Raw genomic sequence first — 19,696 nt, forward strand, 5'->3', positions numbered from 1 at the left:
AAATGGGAGACTCGCTCAGGCGAGTACTGTAGGGCTCCTCCGGAATGGTCCAGACAGCGGAACCGTTGCTTGAGCACGCCGATTGTGTGCTCAGTGATGTTCCTGGTAGCTTGATGGCTGTCATTGTATCGTTCTTCAGCAGGGGTGCTGGGCGCACGGAGCGGGGTCATCAGCCAGGTGCACAAAGGATAGCCTTTGTCCCCGAGAAGCCAGCCTCCTGGGCGAGCCGGGGCTGCGAAAATGTCTGCCACAGAAGTCTGGCGCAGGATGAAGGCATCGTGGCTGCTGCCTGGAAAGCGGGCATTGACAGCTAGTATGAGCTGCCTGTGGTCACACATCAACTGGATGTTGAGCGAATGGTAAGCCCTTCCGGTTGCGGTAATCCTCGGCATTCTGTAGAGGCGCGCGCAAAGCCACATGCGTGCAGTCAATGGCGCCCTGGACCATGGGGAAACCCGCTATTCTTGCAAATCCCGACGGAAGTGGTGGAAGCAGAGACACTCAATGTTTTCAAAGGGAGACTGGATAGGCACTTGAGAGAAATAAACTTGCAGGGCTACGGGGATAGAGCGGGGGAATGGGACTGACTGGATTGCTCTACAGAGAGCTGGCACAGACTCAATGGACTGAATGGCCTCCTTCTGTGCCGTTATGACTCTATGGGGGTGATTTTTACTCAGAAGTCGGGAAGGAGGTGGGACTGCAACTTTCGGGGTTGTAGTCCAGCCTCCATGGAGATGCAGCTAATCCACGCGATTTTAACTTGATTGACCTTGTTGAGCCCACCCAGCGGGCTCAGCAGGCCAATTAAGGGCCACCCGGCCACAGCGGCCGGACCTGGACCTGGGGGAGAGCTGCATCGAGGCGGCAGTTCAAAAACCGGCGGCAGCAGCGAGGCCCAACCACAGTGGCTGGACCTGGATCTGGGGGAGAGCAGCATCGAGGCGGCAGTTTAAAAAGCGGCGGCAGCAGTGAGGCCCAACCACAGCGGCTGGACCTGGGGGAGACCAGCATCGAGGCGGCAGTTTAAAAACCAGCGGCAGCAGCGAGACATATCAACTCAGCAGCGGGGAGAGAGGTAAAAAGTAATCAGAGAGTGACGTCACCAGGGAGCAGGTAAGTGATTGGTTGGTGAGTATTTCTCTATTTTTTAAACTTTAACTCTGTGGTTTATAGTTGCTAAGGTCTTTCTGGTGTAGCGGGGACTGTTGGTAAACCATACAAGTGCCCTAGAGTTTATCTTTAATTGGTGGTAGTGAATTAATTTAAATTAATTAAAGGGTAAGTCATGTCAGGACAGCCCAGCCCCATGTTATGCTCCTCTTGCTCTATGTGGGAATTCAGGGACACTGCCGGTGTCCCTGACGACCATGTGTGCCAGAAATGCATCCAGCTGCAGCCACTAGCAGACCGCATTGCGGCGCTGGAGCTGCGGATGGATGGGCTTTGGAGCATTCACGATGCTGAGAGGGTCGTGGATAACACGTTTAGTGAGTTGGTCACACCGCAGGTAAGGGCTACACAGGCAGAAGGGAAATGGGTGACCATCAGGCAGAGCAGTAGAGGCAGGCAGGTAGTGCAGGGGAACCCTGTGGCCATCCCCCTCTCAAACAGGTATACCGATTTGGATACTGTTGAGGGGGATGACTTACCAGAGGAAGGCAGCAGCAGCCAACGTCCTGGCACCAGGGGTACTTCTGCTGCCCAGGAAGGGAGGAATAAGAGTGGGAGAGCAATATGGTAGGGGATTCTATCGTAAGGGGAACAGATAGGCATTTCTGTGGCCGTAGACGTGACTCCAGGATGGTTAGTTGCCTCCCTGGTGCCAGGGTCAAGGATGTCACTGAACGGCTGCAGGGCATTCTGAAAGAGGAGGGTGAACAGTCACTGGTCGTGGTTCACATTGGGACCAATGACATGGGTAGGAAGAGGGATGAGGTCCTGCAGCAAGAATTTAGGGAGCTAGGTAGCAGATTAAAGAGCAGGACCTCAAAGGTTGTAATCTCTGGATTACTCCCGGTACCACGTGCTAGTGAGTATAGGAATAGGAGGATAGAGCAGATGAATGCGTGGCTACAGAATTGGTGCAGGAGGGAGGGCTTTAGTTTCCTGGATCACTGGGCCTGCTTCTGGGGAAGGTGTGACTTGTACAAGTCGGACTGGTTGCACCTGAACCAGAACGGGACAAATATCCTTGCGGGGAGGTTTGCTAGCACTGTTCAGGGGGGTTTAAACTAAAATGGCAGGGGGTTGGGAACCTGAGCAGGGAGACAGAGGAAAGGGAAACAGGGATAAAAGCAAAAGATAGGAAGGAGAAAAACAAAAGTGGCAGTCAGAGAAATCAACGGTTTAAATCAAACGTGGCCACAGTAAATAATAATTCTAATAGGTATAAGAGTGTTAATAAAACAAGCCTGAAGGCTTTGTGTCTTAATGCGAGGTGCATTTGTAATAAGGTGGATGAATTGGCTGCACAAATAGAGGTAAACGAACATGATTTGGTTGGGATTACGGAAACATGGCTCAAGGATGGACAAGACTGGGAACAACATCCAGGGGTATTCGATATTCAAGAAAGATAGGCAAAAAGGAAAGGGAGGTGGGGTAGCATTACTGGTTAAAGAAGGGATTAATACAATTGTAATGAAGGATATTAGCTCTGATGATGTGGAATCTGTATGGGTAGAATTGAGAAATACTAAGGGGAAAAAAACATTAGTGGGAGTGGTATATAGACCTCCAAACAGTAAGGCAGAGGTTGGGGATGACATTAAAAGGGAAGTTAAAGAAGCGTGCAATAAGGGTACAGCAGTCATCATGGGTGACTTTAATTTACATATAGATAGGGCCAACCAAATTAGTAACAATACTGTGGAGGAGGGATTCCTGGCGTGTTTACGGGATGGCTTCTTGGACCAATATGTCGAGGAACCAACCAGAGATCAGGCCATCTTAGACTGGGTATTATGTAACGAGAAAGGATTAATTAGCAATCTTGTTGTACGAGGCCCCTTGGGTCGGAGCGATCATAATATGATCGAATTCTTCATTAAGATGGAGAATGAAATAGTTGACTCAAAGACTAGGGTCCTCAATTTAAATAAAGGAAACTACGATGGTCTGAGGAGCGAGTTGGGTAGGATTGATTAGGGAATGGCACTCAAAGGGTTGACGGTGGATAGGCAATGGCAAACATTCAAAGACCGAATGGATGAGCTACAGAATTTGTTCATCCCAGTTTGGCATAAAAATAAAACAAAAAAGGTGACTCAACCGTGGCTAACAAGGGAAATTAGGGATAGCATAAGATCCAAGGAGAGGACATATAAATTGGCCAGAAAAAGCAATAATCCTGAGGATTGGGAGCAGTTTAGGATTCAACAAAGGAGGACAAAGGGATTAATTCAGAAAGGGAAAATAGAATATGAGAGTAAGCTAGTAGGGAACACAAAAACTGACTGTAAAAGCTTTTATCGATATGCGAAGAGAAAAAGACTGGTGAAGTCAAGCGTAGGTCCCTTGCAGTCAGAATCAGGGGAATTTATAATGGGAAACAAAGAAATGGCAGACCAACTAAATTCATAGTTCCGTTCTGTCTTCAAAAAGGAGGACACAAATAACCTCCCAGAGATGCCGGGAAACATAGGATCTGATGCAAGGGTGGAACTGAAAGAAATCAGTATTTGTAGGGAAATGGTGTTAAGAAAATTGATGGGACTGAAGGCCGATAAATCCCCAGGGCCTGATAATCTACATCCCAGGGTACTTAAGGAAGTGGCCCTAGAAATAGTAGATGCATTGCTGGTCATCTTCCAGAACTCGATAGACTCTGGAACAGTACCTATGGATCGGAGGGTAGCTAATGTTACCCCACTATTCAAAAAAGGTGGTAGAGAAAAAGCGGGGAATTATAGACCGGTAAGCCTGACATCGGTAGTGGGGAAAATGCTAGAGTCTATTATAAAAGATGCAATAGCAGAGCACTTGAAAAGCACTGACAGGATTGGACAAAGTCAACATGGATTTACAAAAGGTAAATCTTGCTTGACTAATCTACTGGAATTTTTTGAGGATGTAACTGGTAAAATAGATAAGGGGGAACCAGTGGATGTGGTGTATTTGGACTTTCAGTAGGCTTTCGATAAGGTCCCACATAAGAGATTAGCGTGCAAAATTAAGGCACATGGGATTGGGGGCAAGGTATTGACTTGGATAAAGAACTGGTTGGCGGACAGAAAGCAAAGAGTTGGAATAAACGGGTCGTTTTCCGAGTGGCAGGCAGTGACTAGTGGGGTACCGCAAGGATCGGTCCTAGGACCCCAGCTGTTCACAATATATATTAATGATCTGGACGAGGGAATTGGATGTAATATCTCCAAATTTGCAGACGACACAAAGCTGGGTGGGAGGATAAGCTGTGAGGAGGATGTCGTGAAACTCCAATACGATTTGGACAGGTTGGGTGATTGGGCAGAAACATGGCAGATGCACTATAATGTGGATAAATGTGAGGTTATCCACTTTGGTGGCAAAAACAGGAAGGCAGATTATTATTTGAATGGCAATAGATTGGGAGAAGGGGAAGTGCAAAGAGACCTGGGTGTTCTTGTGCACCAGTCGCTGAAGGTAAGCATGCAGGTGCAGCAGGCGGTTAAGAAGGCAAATGGTATGTTGGCCTTCGTAGCAAGAGGGTTCGAGTACAGGAACAAGGATGTCTTGCTACAGTTGTACAGGGCCTTGGTGAGACTGCACCTTGAGTATTGTGTGCCGTTTTGGTCGCCTTACCTGAGGAAGGACGTTCTTGCCATGGAGGGAGTGTAGCGAAGATTCACCAGGCTAATACCTGGGATGGCAGGAATGACGTATGAGGAGAGATTGTGTCGATTGGGCTTATACTCACTGGAGTTCAGAAGATTGAGAGGGGATCTCATCGAAACCTATAAAATTCTGTCAGGCCTGGACAGACTAGATGCAGGAAGGATGTTTCTGATGGCCAGGGAGTCCAGAACCAGGGGTCATAGTCTAAGGATAAGGGGTAAGCCATTTAGGACTGAAATGAGGTGGAATTTCTTCACCCAGAGAGTGGTGAACCTGTGGAATTCTCTGCCACAGAGGGCGGTGGAGGCCAGTTCATTAAATATATTCAAGAAAGAGTTGGATATATTTCTTAAGGCTAAAGGGTTCAAGGGATATGGGGAGACGGCAGGGACAGGGTACTGAATTTGGATGATCAGCCATGATCTCATTGAATGGTGGAGCAGGCTCGAAGGGCCGAATGGCCTACTCCTGCTCCTATCTTCTATGTTTCTATGTAGGTGACGTCACAGACTGAAATTTCATCTGTCAAGATGTTTTGACAGATGAAATATCAGTGTTTCACAGTTGTTTGAAACTGTCAAACACTGACAGTCTTACTTCTAACCTGAGTCCTTCTACACAGACTCAGTTAGAAATCTCTCCAGCACAGAAAGCTGCAGGCTGTCACTTTTGACAGTTCGCAGCCGTTCTGCTTTCTGTGCCGGTTAGATGATGGACTCCCGAAACCTAGAGGAAGGAAGGCTAAAAAGGTAAGTACAGGTAATTTAAACTTCTTTACACACTTTAGACACACCAAACACACCTACCTTTGCACTCATGCACCCATCACTCACCTGAACACCGACATCTCGACCCCTCCAAGTCCTTCAACCCGATGCCCCGACTCCTCTAACTTGGCGTGGTTTGGAGCCGTCGGGAATCCCACAGTTCAAGATTAAAAATAGGGATTAGGCTAAAAACTGCCTGTTAACTACCTGTTAAAAGGCAGTTAATTGTCACTAATCCCTTCCCGTCTCGGGTAGACGGGTCCCAGTGCGGGGCGGGTACCCACCTCCTTTGAAACTTACATGGAAGCGGGTTGGGGGCGGGATGGTGTCAGGACCCCCGAATTCGGGACTTTAACCCCCCGCACGCCTCCAATCCCAACTCCACGTGTCAGTTAAAATCGAGGCCTATGACCCAGAGGTGTAACAATAGTATGCCCATGAGATCTATACTAGATAATTCTGTATTTCACATGGGTGATTACCAATCTCTTCAAAGGCAGATCAAGTGAACATTTGGGGAGACAAGGCCAGATACAATTGTCAAGATGTTTTATTTCACAGCAAGTGAACATACAGAACAACAGTTGTGACCAGATCCACTTCGTTCAGTCAATACAACTGTTGTTGCGTGATAATACAAAATCACAATACTTCCCCACGTCTGCAGGTCAGACGGCTTGAATTAAAATGATGTCTGGCTACTCAACTTCCATTCTACCATCTTATAGCCTCTGCTGCTTGATTTCCTTGCAGCATTCTGTCTCAAAAACCTTACTAACTGGTGATGTCTCTGTCACCAGGGAAGAAATTAAACCTTGTTTAGCCTGTTTTTTGGGCTGAAGAAATGAAGGCTGGGGGGACGGGTTTCGGGCCACAATCTGTCACGACCAATCTCCATTGGAAGCCAGCTAATTTCAGGGTACCCGCCTGAAACAAGCATTAGACACCTGGGCCGCGATTTTTCCCTACCTCAGCGCGTCCGGGCGGGCAATGTCGGTGGCAGGTCGCTGCCTCGCTGCTGACTCCATACCAGCCTCCGACATGACTTTCCCCTGATTGGGCTCATTAAGCCCGCCCAGTGCCTTTCCCAGCCAATTGAAGGAAGCGGGTCTGATGACGTCATTTGATGACGCCTCATCACTGAGGTGCTGCGAACACTGACAATGTCTGCAGAGAGGTGCATGGCTGCACCGAGGCTCTCCCATGACTCCCTCCATATGCTTATGGAGGGAGTTACAGTGCACAGGGAGGTTCTCTTCCCTACCAATGGGTGGAAGAGCCCTCTCCAGGAGACCAATGCAGCCTGGTTGCACATTGCACAGGAGGGAACAAGCAGGGATGTCGTCAGGAGGACCAGGCTGCACTGGCGCAAACCTTTCAATGATCTCAGTAGATCACGAAATGTTAGTACAAAGCCACACTCAATGTCACCCTGCTGTGCCACTCATCACATCCCCATCACTCTGCCTTCCCTACCCTACTCCTGCACATCCTTACACCAACTTACCTTGTACCTCCACCCATCCCTCTCTATCGACATTATCACTTCCCCATCTCACTAGCCACCCCTCACACTCACCCTCATCTTAGCCCAATCATAACAACTAACCACACACAAGGGTAGGCACTTGCGTGTTTTAGCCAATGTTCATGTGAAGTTTCTGTTATTATGCTGTCAAACATTGAAATCTTTATTTTCAACACTTTGCGTTCTTGGATAGATTTGTGTGCACCTTTGGAAGTGGCTTAGTGAGTTGTAGTGAATGGAGAGACATAACCGCAATGGTGATGAGTGAAAGGAATGGCTTGGGCATTGTAGGGATGCTTTATGTTGTTGATGTGGGGTCATGCCAACCTGGCGCATCATGCGGCAGCCAGGGTGTACAGCATCAAGTGAAGTAAATGTGGCCATGGTGAGGCCATCCCTGGCTTCCCGGGCAGCAATGTTGTCGGGTGCTGATGCCCTCTGTCCTGTGCAGCATCCGGTGATTGCGGAGAAGGTTGGCATGGTTGTTGGTGCTGCTGGTGATGCTGGTGTTGGGGCTGATCTTTGGCAGATTCTGAGGACCAAGGTGAGTGAGTATAAAGTGCACCCATGCTGATGGAATAGATGGCAGGTGAAGTAGAGATGACAGAGGCAATCTGTCAATGGTGGGAGGGGTAATGAGGTCAGATTGAATGAAGACTTGTGTAAAGACTTGCAGCATTCTGAATCTGTAGTGGAAATGCAGTTTAGAAAAGCTAGTGTTTAAGGGAACATTTCTCAATCAGCTGGGAGCTTTGACTTGACATTTGAAGCTCTCAACTTATCAGCTGATTCAATGGTCACTGACCTCCCACCTCAGCTTCACAGATGAGGTCTAGGCACAGCGGGAAACCGGTAGGCGACCTGTCAAGTTCAAAAAGCTGGGGGAAAAAGTAGTGTTAAGTGGCTGTAAACAAGCCACTAATGATTTGAATTGGGACTCCCGCCATGGCCTGTCGGGTCTGCTCAGCACTGGCAGACCCAACATCGGGAAATGCAAGTGTGTGCGTTTTGACAGTGGGTTCCCGACCCACTTTCAATCATTTTAAATTTCACAGCTCACCCGCCACCAATCCCATCCGTTGAACTCTGGGGTACAGAATTCCAAAGTTTCACAACCCTTTGAGTGAAGAAATTTCTCCTTATTCTAAATGGCCTACCCCATATTCTGAGACTGCGACCCCTGGTTCTAGACTCCCCAGCCAGGGGAAACATCCTCCCTGCATCTACCCTGTCAAGTCCTGTAAGAATTTTGTATGTTTCAATGAGATCACCTCTCATTCTTCTAAACTCTAGTGAATATAGTCCTAGTCTACTCAATCTCTCCTCATAGAACAACCCCCCCATCCCAGGAACCAGTCTGGTGAACCTCCGTTGCACCCCCTCTATGGCAAGTATATCGTTCCTTAGGTAAGGAGACCAAAACTGTACACAATACTCACGTCTTATTATATAATTGCAGTAAGACGTCTTTACTCTTATACTCAAATTCTCTTGTAATAAAGGCCAACATACCATTTGTTTTGCTAATTGCTTGCTGTACCTGCATATTAACTTTCAGTGATTCTTGTATAAGGACACCCAGGTCCCTCTGAACGCCAACATTTCCCAATCTCTCACCATTTAAAAAATACTCTGCTTTTCTATTTTACCTACCAAAGTGGATAACTTCAATTTTCTCCACATTATACTCCATTTGCCATGTTCTTACCCATTCACTTAGCATGTCTATATCCCCTTAAAGCCTCCTTGCATCTTCCTCACAACTTACATTCTCACCCAGCTTTGTATCATCAGCAAAATTGGATATATTACATTTGGTCCCTTCATCCAAATCATTGATGTAGATTCTGAATAGCTGAGGCCCAAGCACTGATCCTTGCAGTACCCCATTAGTTACAGCCTGCCAACCCGAAGATGACCTGTTTATTCCTACTCTCTGTTTTCTGTCCATTAACCAATCCTCAATCCATGCTAGTATATTACCCCCAATCCCATGAGCCTTAATTTTGTTTAATAACCTCTTGTGTGGCACCTTATCGAATGCCTTCTGAAAATCCAAATACACCACATCCACTGGTTCCCCCATATCCATTCTGCTAGTTACAACCTCAAAAAACTCGAATATATTTCCCAAACACGATTTCCCTTTCATAAATCCATTTTGACTCTGCCCAATCCTATTACAGGAAACTTTGTGCTATCCGGCACCCACGGGACCGAGCTGCTGCCGTTGCCTGAAAACTGCCGCACTCTCCAGAGTTAATGTTGAGAGATACGGAGATTCTTATCTCTGTATTTGACAACAAACACTGTTGCTTAGCAACAGCTTCTAAACACTCGGGTGTGGCCCTAAAGCTCTGTAGCTGAAGCTGTTGCTATAGCTACAGACCTTGCACAGCTTGACTGTTCAAACAAAGCAAAAAAAACAAACAAAAAGAATAAAAAAGGGCTGCTGATTTTTGCCAGTGGCTCCAGATTGCCGGATAGCTCACCTCCGGATAGCACAAAGTTTCCTGTATTATTTTCTAAGTGCCCTGTTACAAAATCCTTAGTAATAGATTCTAGCATTTTCCATACTACTGATGTCAGGCTAACTGGTCTGTAGTTCTGATGCGCTATCAATTACTCATAAAAGACTGAGAGTTAGAAGAGTAACCAAAGGCTTTTATTAACAACAGAATGGAGGTCTGCCTCGCGTGGTCGACCGGTCCATGATACTAAGGGCTGGGGAGCAGTCACCTTTATACTAGGACCTGTGGGAGGAGTCAGCCGAGGCATGTCCAGGCATGTACACAGTGGAATACAAACAGGACAAACAGGAATACAAACAGTGGTTTACCACATTCACCCCTTGTTTAAAATTGAGTCCGGCGGGGTGAAGTGTATTAAAAGTTAGTGTATTGGAGTCTCTCCGGAGGTCTTGTCTGCCGCTGTGATCTGCGTGGCGACGGCAGGGGTAGTGAAGTTTCCGGCGTCGAGTCCAGCGTAGGCTGTGGCACAGGCGTGTCGTCCTCGTAGATGTCGAGCGGGTCGCGGGGCCCAGGCCTGCCGTCTGCTGGGGCTGGATATCGGATCGTGGGGGGGGGTGGTAGTGGGTAGTGGGTTACTGCGGCCCCCGAGGGTGCAAGGTCTCTTATGGAGACTGTGTCCTCCCGCCCGTCCGGGTATGCGATGTAAGCATACTGGGGGTTGGCGTGGAGGAGGTCGACCCTCTCGACCAGGGGGTCCGTTTTATGGGTCCTCACGTGTCTTCTCAGTAGGACCGGCCCTGGGGACGTCAGCCATGGCGGTAGCGATGTCCCCGATGTGGACTTCCTTGGGAAGACAAACATTTTCTCATGAGGGGTGGCGTTAGTGGCAGTGCAGAGCAGTGACCGAATAGAATGGAGCGCATCGGGGAGCACATCCTGCCAGCGGGAGGTTGGAAGGCCCCTAGACTTTAAGGCTAGCAGGACGGCCTTCCAAACTGTCGCATTTTCTCTTTCCACCTGTCCGTTCCCCCGGGGGTTGTAACTGGTGGTCCTGCTTGTGGCAATACCCCTAGTTAGCAGGTACTGACGGAGTTCGTCGCTCATAAACGATGAGCCCCGGTCGCTATGGATATAGCTGGGGAAGCCGAACAGGGTGAAGAGGTTGTTCAGACATTTAATGACCGTGGCACTGGTCATGTCCGGGCAGGGGAAGGCGAACGGGAAACGGGAGCACTCATCAATAATATTGAGGAAGTACACATTGCGGTCGGAGGAGGGGAGAGGCCCTTTAAAATCGACGCTCAGGCGCTCGAAGGGGCGAGTGGCTTTTATCAGGTGGGCCCTGTCTGGTCTATAAAAGTGCGGTTTGCACTCAGCGCAGACTTGGCAGTTCCTGGTCATGGTCCTGACCTCCTCAATAGAGTAAGGCAGGTTGCGGGCCTTGATGAAGTGGAAGAACCTGGTGACCCCCGGGTGGCAGAGGTCATTGTGGAGGGCCCGCAGTCTATCGATCTGCGCGCTGGCGCAGGTGCCACGCGATAGCGCATCCGGGGGTTCATTTAGCTTCCCGGGCCGGTACAAGATCTCGTAGTTGTAGGTGGAAAGTTCGATTCTCCACCTCAAGATCTTGTCATTTTTGATTTTGCCCCTCTGCTTGTTGTTAAACATAAAAGCAACTGAACGCTGGTCAGTGAGCAGGGTAAATCGTTTTCCGGCCAGGTAGTGCCTCCAATGACGCACAGCCTCCACAATCGCCTGGGCCTCCTTCTCAACAGCGGAGTGTCTGGTCTCCGGGCCTTGGAGGGTTCGTGAAAAGAAGGCCACGGGTCTCCCCGCCTGATTGAGGGTAGCGGCCAGGGCAAAGTCAGACGCGTCGCTTTCCACCTGGAAGGGGATGGATTCATCCACTGCGTGCATGGTGGCTTTGGCAATGTCCTCCTTGATACGGTGGAAGGCTAAGCGGGCCTCTGCCGTCAAGGGAAAAGAGGTGGACTTGATCAGCGGACGGGCCTTGTCCGCATAGTAGGGGACCCACTGGGCGTAATAGGAGAAAAACCCTAGGCACCTCTTCAGGGCCTTGAGGCAGTGGGGCAGTGGAAGTTCCATAAGGGGACGCATCCGGTCGGGGTCGGGGCCGATGACTCCGTGTTCCACAACACAGCCAAGGATGGCGAGGCGGTTTGTGCGGAATATGCACTTCTCCTTGTTATATGTCAGGTTTAGGAGTTGGGCGGTGCGGAGGAATTTTTCGAGGTTTGCGTCATGGTCCTGCAAGTCACGGCCGCAGATGGTCACATTGTCCAGATATGGGAAAGTGGCCTGCAACGCATTTTGATCTACCATCCGGTCCATCTCCCTTTGGAAGACGGAGACCCCGTTGGTGACGCCAAAGGGAACCCTAAGGAAGTGATAGAGGCGGCCGTTTGCCTCAAAGGCAGTGTACTGGCGGTCCTCAGGGCGGATGGGGAGCTGGTGGTACGCTGATTTCAGGTCAATGGTCGAGAAGACGCGGTACTGCGCGATCTGGTTGACCATATCAGCTATACGGGGGAGTGGGTAGGCATCCAGCAGGGTGTAGCGATTTATTGTCTGGCTGTAGTCGATGACCAGGCGCTGCTTCTCACCGGTCTTAACGACCACAACCTGGGCTCGCCAGGGGCTGGTGCTGCCCTCAATAATCCCTTCTTTCAGGAGCCGCTCCACTTCGGTTTTAATGAAAACCCTGTCCCCGGCACTGTATCGCCTGCTCTTTGTGGCGATGGGCTTACAGTCGGGGGTGAGGTTAGCAAACAGTTGGGGGGGGGTGACTCTGAGTGTGGAGAGGTTGCACCTGGTGCGCGGCGGGCAGTTTGGAAGCTGCTGGCTGCGGACTGTGAGTGGGGGTAGGGGTCCACCGTACGCCATCGTAACACTTTTAAGGTGGCACTGAAAATCTAACCCCAGCAGGACGGCAGCGCAGAGGTCAGGCAGGACCAGAAGTTTAAAATGATCGTACACGGTCCCGTCTACTACGAGTGTCACCACGCAGTAGCCGCCGATGTCCGCCGACTGGGACTCGGAGGCCATAGAAATCCGCTGTTGCGCAGGCAGGACTGGGAGAGAGCAATGCCGCACCGTGTCGGGGTGGATGAAGCTCTCCGTGCTCCCAGAGTCAAAAAGGCAGATTGTATCGTGACCATTTACCTTAATGTCCATTGTGGAACTGGCCAGTTGGTGCGGTCTCGCTTGGTCCAGTGTAACGGATGCCAGCGTAGGGGTCGGTGTGTCGCTGCGGGTATCAGATGAGGCGGTGTCGGGGGCCTGCTGCGTCCCGGCTGTCGTCCAAGATGGCGGCGTCCATGATCCCCATGTGGCTGAAGGCGTCCAAAATGGCTGCTGTACCGGTGATTCGCACATGGCCGGGGAGGTCCAAGATGGCGGCCCGCATGGCCCACACGCGGCGCTGCTGGGGTTCGGGGTGGCTTTGGCCCTGCAGACGCTAGCGTAGTGTCCCTTCTTCCCGCAGCCCGAGCAGATCGCGTTTTTCGCCGGGCAGCGCGCTCTGGGGTGTTTTGCCTGGCCACAGAAGTAGCATTTCTGGCCTTGGGGCACTGCTGTCTGGCCTTGGGACACTGCTGCAGTAGTTGGGCCGTTGTTGGGGTGTGGCTGGGGTGGCACGGCGCTATGAGGCGGTCCTACCGTGTCCCAGGCTGTCATTCCCCGTGGCGTCCACGGTGCAGAGGAGTAGGCATCCATGCCCTGGTAGGCTGCATCCAACGATAGTGCGAGTTCAGAGGCCTTGTTGAGGTCGAGGTTACTCTGCTCCAACAGTCGCTGTCGGGTGTAATTGGATCTGTGGCCCGCTACAAAAGCGTCCCGGATAAGTTCCTCTGTGTACATGGCGGCCTTTACATCCTTACAACCACAGGCCCGGCCAAGCACAGACAGTGCCTGAAGGTATTCCACGGTCGATTCCCCAGGTTGTTGTTTACGACTCCCCAGGAGGTGCCTGGCGTACACTTCGTTCACTGGGCGCGTGTACTGGTCCTTGAGGAGCTTGATAGCGTCCGCGTACGAGGTCGCGTCTTGGATGACCGAGTACACTCGGTGGTTCACTTTGGAGGTTAGGACATCCAGTTTGTCCTCGTCCGATTTGATTGCTTCGGAGGCGGTCAGGAATTTTTCGAAACACTTAAGCCAGTGAGTAAACTTGGTGGATGAGTCCGCCTCCCGATGATCTAAGTCCAGGCATGCTGGTGTGAGGATCTTCTCCATTATAAAAATGTTGTTAATAAAATTGATGCGCTATCAATTACTCATAAAAGACTGAGAGTTAGAAGAGTAACCAAAGGCTTTTATTAACAACAGAATGGAGGTCTGCCTCGCGTGGTCGACCGGTCCATGATACTAAGGGCTGGGGAGCAGTCACCTTTATACTAGGACCTGTGGGAGGAGTCAGCCGAGGCATGTCCAGGCATGTACACAGTGGAATACAAACAGGACAAACAGGAATACAAACAGTGGTTTACCACAAGTTCCCCGTTTTCTCTCTCCCTCCTTTCTTATATAGTGGGGATACATTTGCTACCTTGCAATTCGCAGGAACCATTATAAAACCTATGGAATTTTGGAAAATTACAACCAATGTATGTACTATCTCTATAGCCACCTCTTTCAAAACCATAGGATGAAGGCCATCAGGTCCAGGGGATTTATAGACTTTCAGTCCCATTCATTTCTCTAGTACTACTATTTTACTAATACTAATTTCATTCAGTTCCTCATTCTTGCTGGACCCTTGGTTCTCCACTATTTCCAGGAAGTCTTTTGCATCTTTTTCCGTGAAGACAGATACAAAGTATTTGTTTAATTTCCTTGCCATTTCCATATTCCCTATTATAATTTCTCCTGTCTCAGCCTGTAAGGGACACACATTTACTTTTGCCAATCTTTTCCTTTTTACATACCTATAGAAGCTTTAACAATCTGTTTTTATGTCTCTCGCTAGTTTACTCTCATTCTATTTTCCCTTTCTTTATCAATTTCTTGGTCCTTCTTTGCTGAATTCTAAAATCCTCCCAATCCTCAGGCTTACTACTCTTTTTGGCAACATTATGAGCTTCTTCCTTTGATCTAATACTATCTTTAACTTCTCTTGTTAGCCACGGTTGAACCACTTTACCTGTGGTGTTTTTGTGCCTTAAAGGATGTATATTTGTTGTAAATTATGTATTAATTCTTTAAATGCTAGCCATTGCTCGTCCACTGTCATACCTTTTAATGTAGTTTCCCAATCTACCTTAGCCAACTCGCCCCTAATACCTATATAGTTTGCTTTGTTTAGATTTAAGACCCTAGTTTTGGATTTAACTAAGTCACTTTCAAACTCAATATAAAATTCTATAATATTATTGTCACTCTTCCCTAAAGGTCCCTTTACTACAAGGTTATTAATTAAACCTTTCTTGTTGCACAATACTAGATCTGATATAACCTGTTCCCTAGTTGGTTCCTCAACATATTGATCTAGAAAACTATCTTGCATACATTCCATGAATTCGTTCTCCACACTATTAATGCAAATTTGGTTTGCCCAGTCTCTATGTAGATTAAAGACCCCATAATTACTGTAATACCCTTGTTACATGTGCCTCTAATTTCCTGATTTATACTCTACCCTACATTACAACTACTTTCTGGGGGCCTATAAAAAACTCCCACCAATGTTTTCTGCCCCTTGCTGTTTCTTAGCTCCACCCAAACTGATTCTACTTCTTGACTTTCGGAGCTGAGATCCTTTGGCCTAAAAATTTGGTTGCTTTGCACCTCCCGTTAGTGCCCTAAGATGGCGCTAACAGGGCACAAAGCAACTAGCTCCTGGGCGCGGCGCCACCAGCGTCTCCCGCAAAATTCAGCGGGAGTTTAGCGGTGGCAGTTACCATTAGCGCCAGTGCACAGCGCCCTGCTCACGCCCCGGCCGTGATCTTCGGTAGCGCCCCCTGACTTACCACCGGATGCTATGCCCGATGGGATCAGGGTGGCCTACCTGCAGCCCGGGCAGCGCATATTAAAGGGGGTGGTGCTGGGAGGCCATTTTTGTTGCTGGCCGCCTGCCAGCACCTGCCCCCTCTGCCGTCCCCGGCCTCCTCTGCAGCACCACCCCCCCCACCCCCCGTGGAGTGCCGGCTGCTCTCCGTGAGCCTGGCACTTCTCTTGAGTGCTGGGCTCTTTTGCCTGCCTCTGACCCCTGGTGGCCCAGCTGGGCTCCAGTATGCACTGCGCTGTGCCCCTCCCCTTTAATAAGGGGAGGAAGGCCTGCAGTACCGCCTGCGACGTGCCACAGAGTATCGGTAGCACCTTGCCTCTCTCTTGGGGCGCTGTCTTGTTTTGCACACTTTGCACAAAAATAATAAATTGCAGGACACCGGAGTATTACAGTTTAAACTCTTTTAATGAAGCATCAGGTCTGTAAGCTTTCTCAATCAAACAGCAGCACCGTGTGGACCAGATGGAGTCAGGACCCCCTGGGTCTTCTAAACAATAGCAGCCCATACAGATGCCTGCAGGCCAATGACAACTCAGCATGTGATCACATGTGAATATAATAGGTATTCCTTACAGATGCCTGTGGGTCAATGATAAATCAATATGCAAATGTTACAGGCGCTACCGATGAATTTCGGCCGTGGGGGTCGCTAATTTTTTCGAGGCGCTAAAAGTAGCGCCCCAACAAAGTTAGCGCTCCAAAGGGCATGTGACTCAATTTTTTCCCCTTTCTCTCTACTGTCTTTATCCCACCCTTTATTATCAGGGCTACCCCTCCTCTTTTTCCATTTTGCCTATCTCTTCTAAAAGTTATGTATCCTGGAAAATTTAGTTCCCAACCTTGGTCACTTTGCAACCACGTCTCCATTATAGCTATTAGATCAAACCTGTTAATTTCATTCTGCGCTATTAATTCATCTATTTTGTCGCAAATGCTTTGCGCATTCAGATATAGTGCCTTTAGCTTTGACTTATTTCCCTTTTTCCCTGATGTCACCTTAGTCACTGATGCCTTATTACCTTTGTTACTCTCTTTGTCCCTTCCTGGCCCACTCTGCTTATTTTTACCCAAAACTCTACTCTGCTCTAGAGCCTTGACATTTCTCTCGCTGCTTTTAAATTTACACTTTCCTGAATCCTCCCCCACCCCCCCCCTTCATTACTTTAAAGCCCTGTCTACTGTTCTAGTTATTCAGTTCGCCAGGACACTGGTCTCAGCTCGGTTTTACTGGAGCCTGTCCCAACGGAACAGCTCCCTCTTTCCCCAGTACTGTTGCCAGTGCCCCATGAACCAAAACCCCTTCCTCCCACACCACTCTTTGAGCCATGCATTTAAACCTCTAATCTGTTTGTCCCTATGCCAATTTGTGTGTGGCTCAGGTAACAATCCAGAGATTATTACCTTTGAGGCTCTGCTTTTTAATTTGGTTCCTAGCTCCTCAAGCTCCCTCAGCAGAACCTCATTCCTAGTTCTACCTATGTCGTTGGTTCCCACGTGGATCACGACAACTGGATCCTCCCCCTCCCACTCCAAGTTCTTCTCCAGCCACGAGGAGATGTCTTTAACCCTGACACCAGGCAAGCAACACAACCTTCAGAACTCTCGTCGCGGCTGCAGTGAACAGCATATATCCCCCTAACTATACTGTCTCCTATCACAACTACATTCCCTTTCACTCCCCCCACTTGAATGGCCTCCTGCACCATGGTGCCATGGTCAACTTGTTCATCCATCCTGTAGGCCTTTCCCTCATCCACACAGTATGCAAGAACCTTATACCTGTTGGACAAGGGCAAAGACTGACGCTCCTCCAGCACTGCACCTGGGGTCCCCTTACCTGCCTGAGTTGCAGTCATACCCTCCTGTCCCTGACCACTAACCAGACCTGTATCACTACCTAACCTAAGGGGTGTGACTGCTTCTTGGATCAAAGTGTCCAGGTAACTCTCCCCATCCCTGATGCCCCGCAATGTCTGCACCTCAGACTCCAGCTCAAAAACTCTGAGCTGAAGTTCCTCAAGATGCAGGCATTTACTGCAAACATGGTTGTCCGGGATCACAATGCTCTCCACAAATTCCCACATGTTGCAGTTGCGGCACATCGCCTGCACTGCCATCCCTATATGACCTTGGTTTATTTAATTAAATTTGTAATTAGGTCACTTAGTTTACAGTGTCGTTTTCTGATTACTTACTTGATCTAGATTAAGTTAAGGGTACTGAAATTAAATATCTACCTGTAACAACGCACTACAAGTAGTGTAGGCAAAAAGCAACAACTCCTTCCCTCTCTTCTCCGAATTCCCACTCTTTCCAAATTCCCAAACAAAGCACTCTGTTCAAGTTCAGTCCATTTAATCCTGCTCTGTGCAGAATCATAGGTGGTGCCTTGGAGGAAAAAGCCAGCCACTCTGAGAACCACAGAGACACTTTCAGATCAACAGCTGCTGCCATGATCTCACTAATTCTACCCTGGTATCTTACACACACAAGTACCAGCACAAAGACACCCACTCACAAGGAAATTAAACAGGCAGATGGGTTGTTACTGGGTGAGTCACTAAGCGCTAGTGAGAATGAAGACCTGGGAGTGGAAGAGAGGGAGCGTGCTATTCCTTCATGAAGGAGGAGAAATGACTACCCTCAGCTGAGGAGCACAGGAATCCAGATTGCAGGGGCCCAGTCTTCAGATGAACAATGAGTTGGGAGCATCAATCTCACATGCAGGCAGTGGAATGGTTTCCATGCAACATGGGTGGCTTGGTGGCACCCACAGCCAGGAGTCAATGCCTTCTGCCTTTATTTTCCTTGGGAGGGCTTGGAAGTCCAAATCAGTGAAGTTCTGCATTCTGCTCTGCATTGCTGTCCTCTGGGCACAGATGGAGTCTGTGAAGTCATAATTCTATACAAGTATAACAATGCTGCTAAGACATACAGTGAAGTTATTTGGGACTGAAGTGAAAGAGCCAAGCACTGTTGCTCTGTTAGGAACATATGAACAGGAATAGGCCATTTAGCCCCTCGAGCCTGTTCCACCATTCAGTGAGATCATGGCTGATCTGTGACCTAACTCCATATACCCGCCTTTGCCCCATATCCCTTAATACCTTTGGTTAAAAATCTATCAATCTCAGATTTAAAATTAACCATTGACCAAGCATCAACTGCTGTTTGCAGAAGAGCGTTCCAAACTTCTACGATGCGTTGCATGTTGAAGTGTTTCCTAACTTCACTTTTGAAAGGTTTGACTCTAATTTTTAGACTATGTCCCAAGTCCTAGACTCCCCAGCCAGCGGAAATAGTTTATCTCTAGCTACCCAATCAGTTCCTCTTAATATCTTGAAAACTTCGATCAGATCACCCCTGAACCTTCTAAATTCCAGGGAATGCAACCCTAGTTTGTGTAATCTCTCCTCATAATTTAACCCTTGGAGTCCAGGTATCATTCTGATAAATCTACACTGCACTCCCTCCAAGGCTAATATATCCTTCCTAAGGTGCGGTGCCCAGAACTGAACACAGCACTCCAGGTGTGGTCTGACCAGCTCTTTGTATAGCTGTACCATAATGGAGCTGTTCTGCTGGGACGGGCTCCACTTAAACCAGGCTAGGACTAGTATCCTGGCGAATCGAATAACTAGGGTGGTAGATAGGGCTTTAAACTAATGAAGGCGTGGTGGGAGGATTCAGGAAGGGTAAATTCTAAAGCAGTAAGAGAAAACTCAAGACTGTAGATCAGAGTAGTGATTTAGGTAAAAATAAGCAGAGTAGGTTAGGAAGGGAGAAAGAGCTTAACAAAGAAAATAGGGAATTAGTGACTAAGGTGACACCAGGAAAAAATAGGAAAGAGCTAAACCTAAAGGCACTATATCTAAATGCGTGAAGCATTCACAACAAAATAGATGAATTAATAGCACAGCCAGAAATAAATGGGTTTGAATTAATAGCCATAACAGAGACGTGGTTGCAGGATAACCAAGGTTGGGAACTAAACATTCTAGGATACTTGACTTTTAGAAGAGATGGACAAAATGTAAAAGGAAGGAGTAGCCCTGATATAAAGGATGGGATAAAGACAGTGAGAGAA

The 19,696-nt window shown here is 48.6% G+C and overlaps 1 protein-coding gene across 1 annotated transcript in view; it reads right to left on the minus strand.

Annotated features, from left to right (window-relative positions):
- cdhr2 (cadherin related family member 2) overlaps positions 1 to 19,696 on the minus strand; it is a 243,476-nt gene that overhangs the window by 174,840 nt on the left and 48,940 nt on the right. The gene's annotated exons all lie outside the window — the stretch shown is intronic.

This window comes from Somniosus microcephalus, chromosome 8, assembly GCF_052327205.1.
Source record: "Somniosus microcephalus isolate GS21.2 chromosome 8, FLI_Smic_1.0, whole genome shotgun sequence".
NCBI classification, from domain to species: domain Eukaryota; kingdom Metazoa; phylum Chordata; class Chondrichthyes; order Squaliformes; family Somniosidae; genus Somniosus; species Somniosus microcephalus.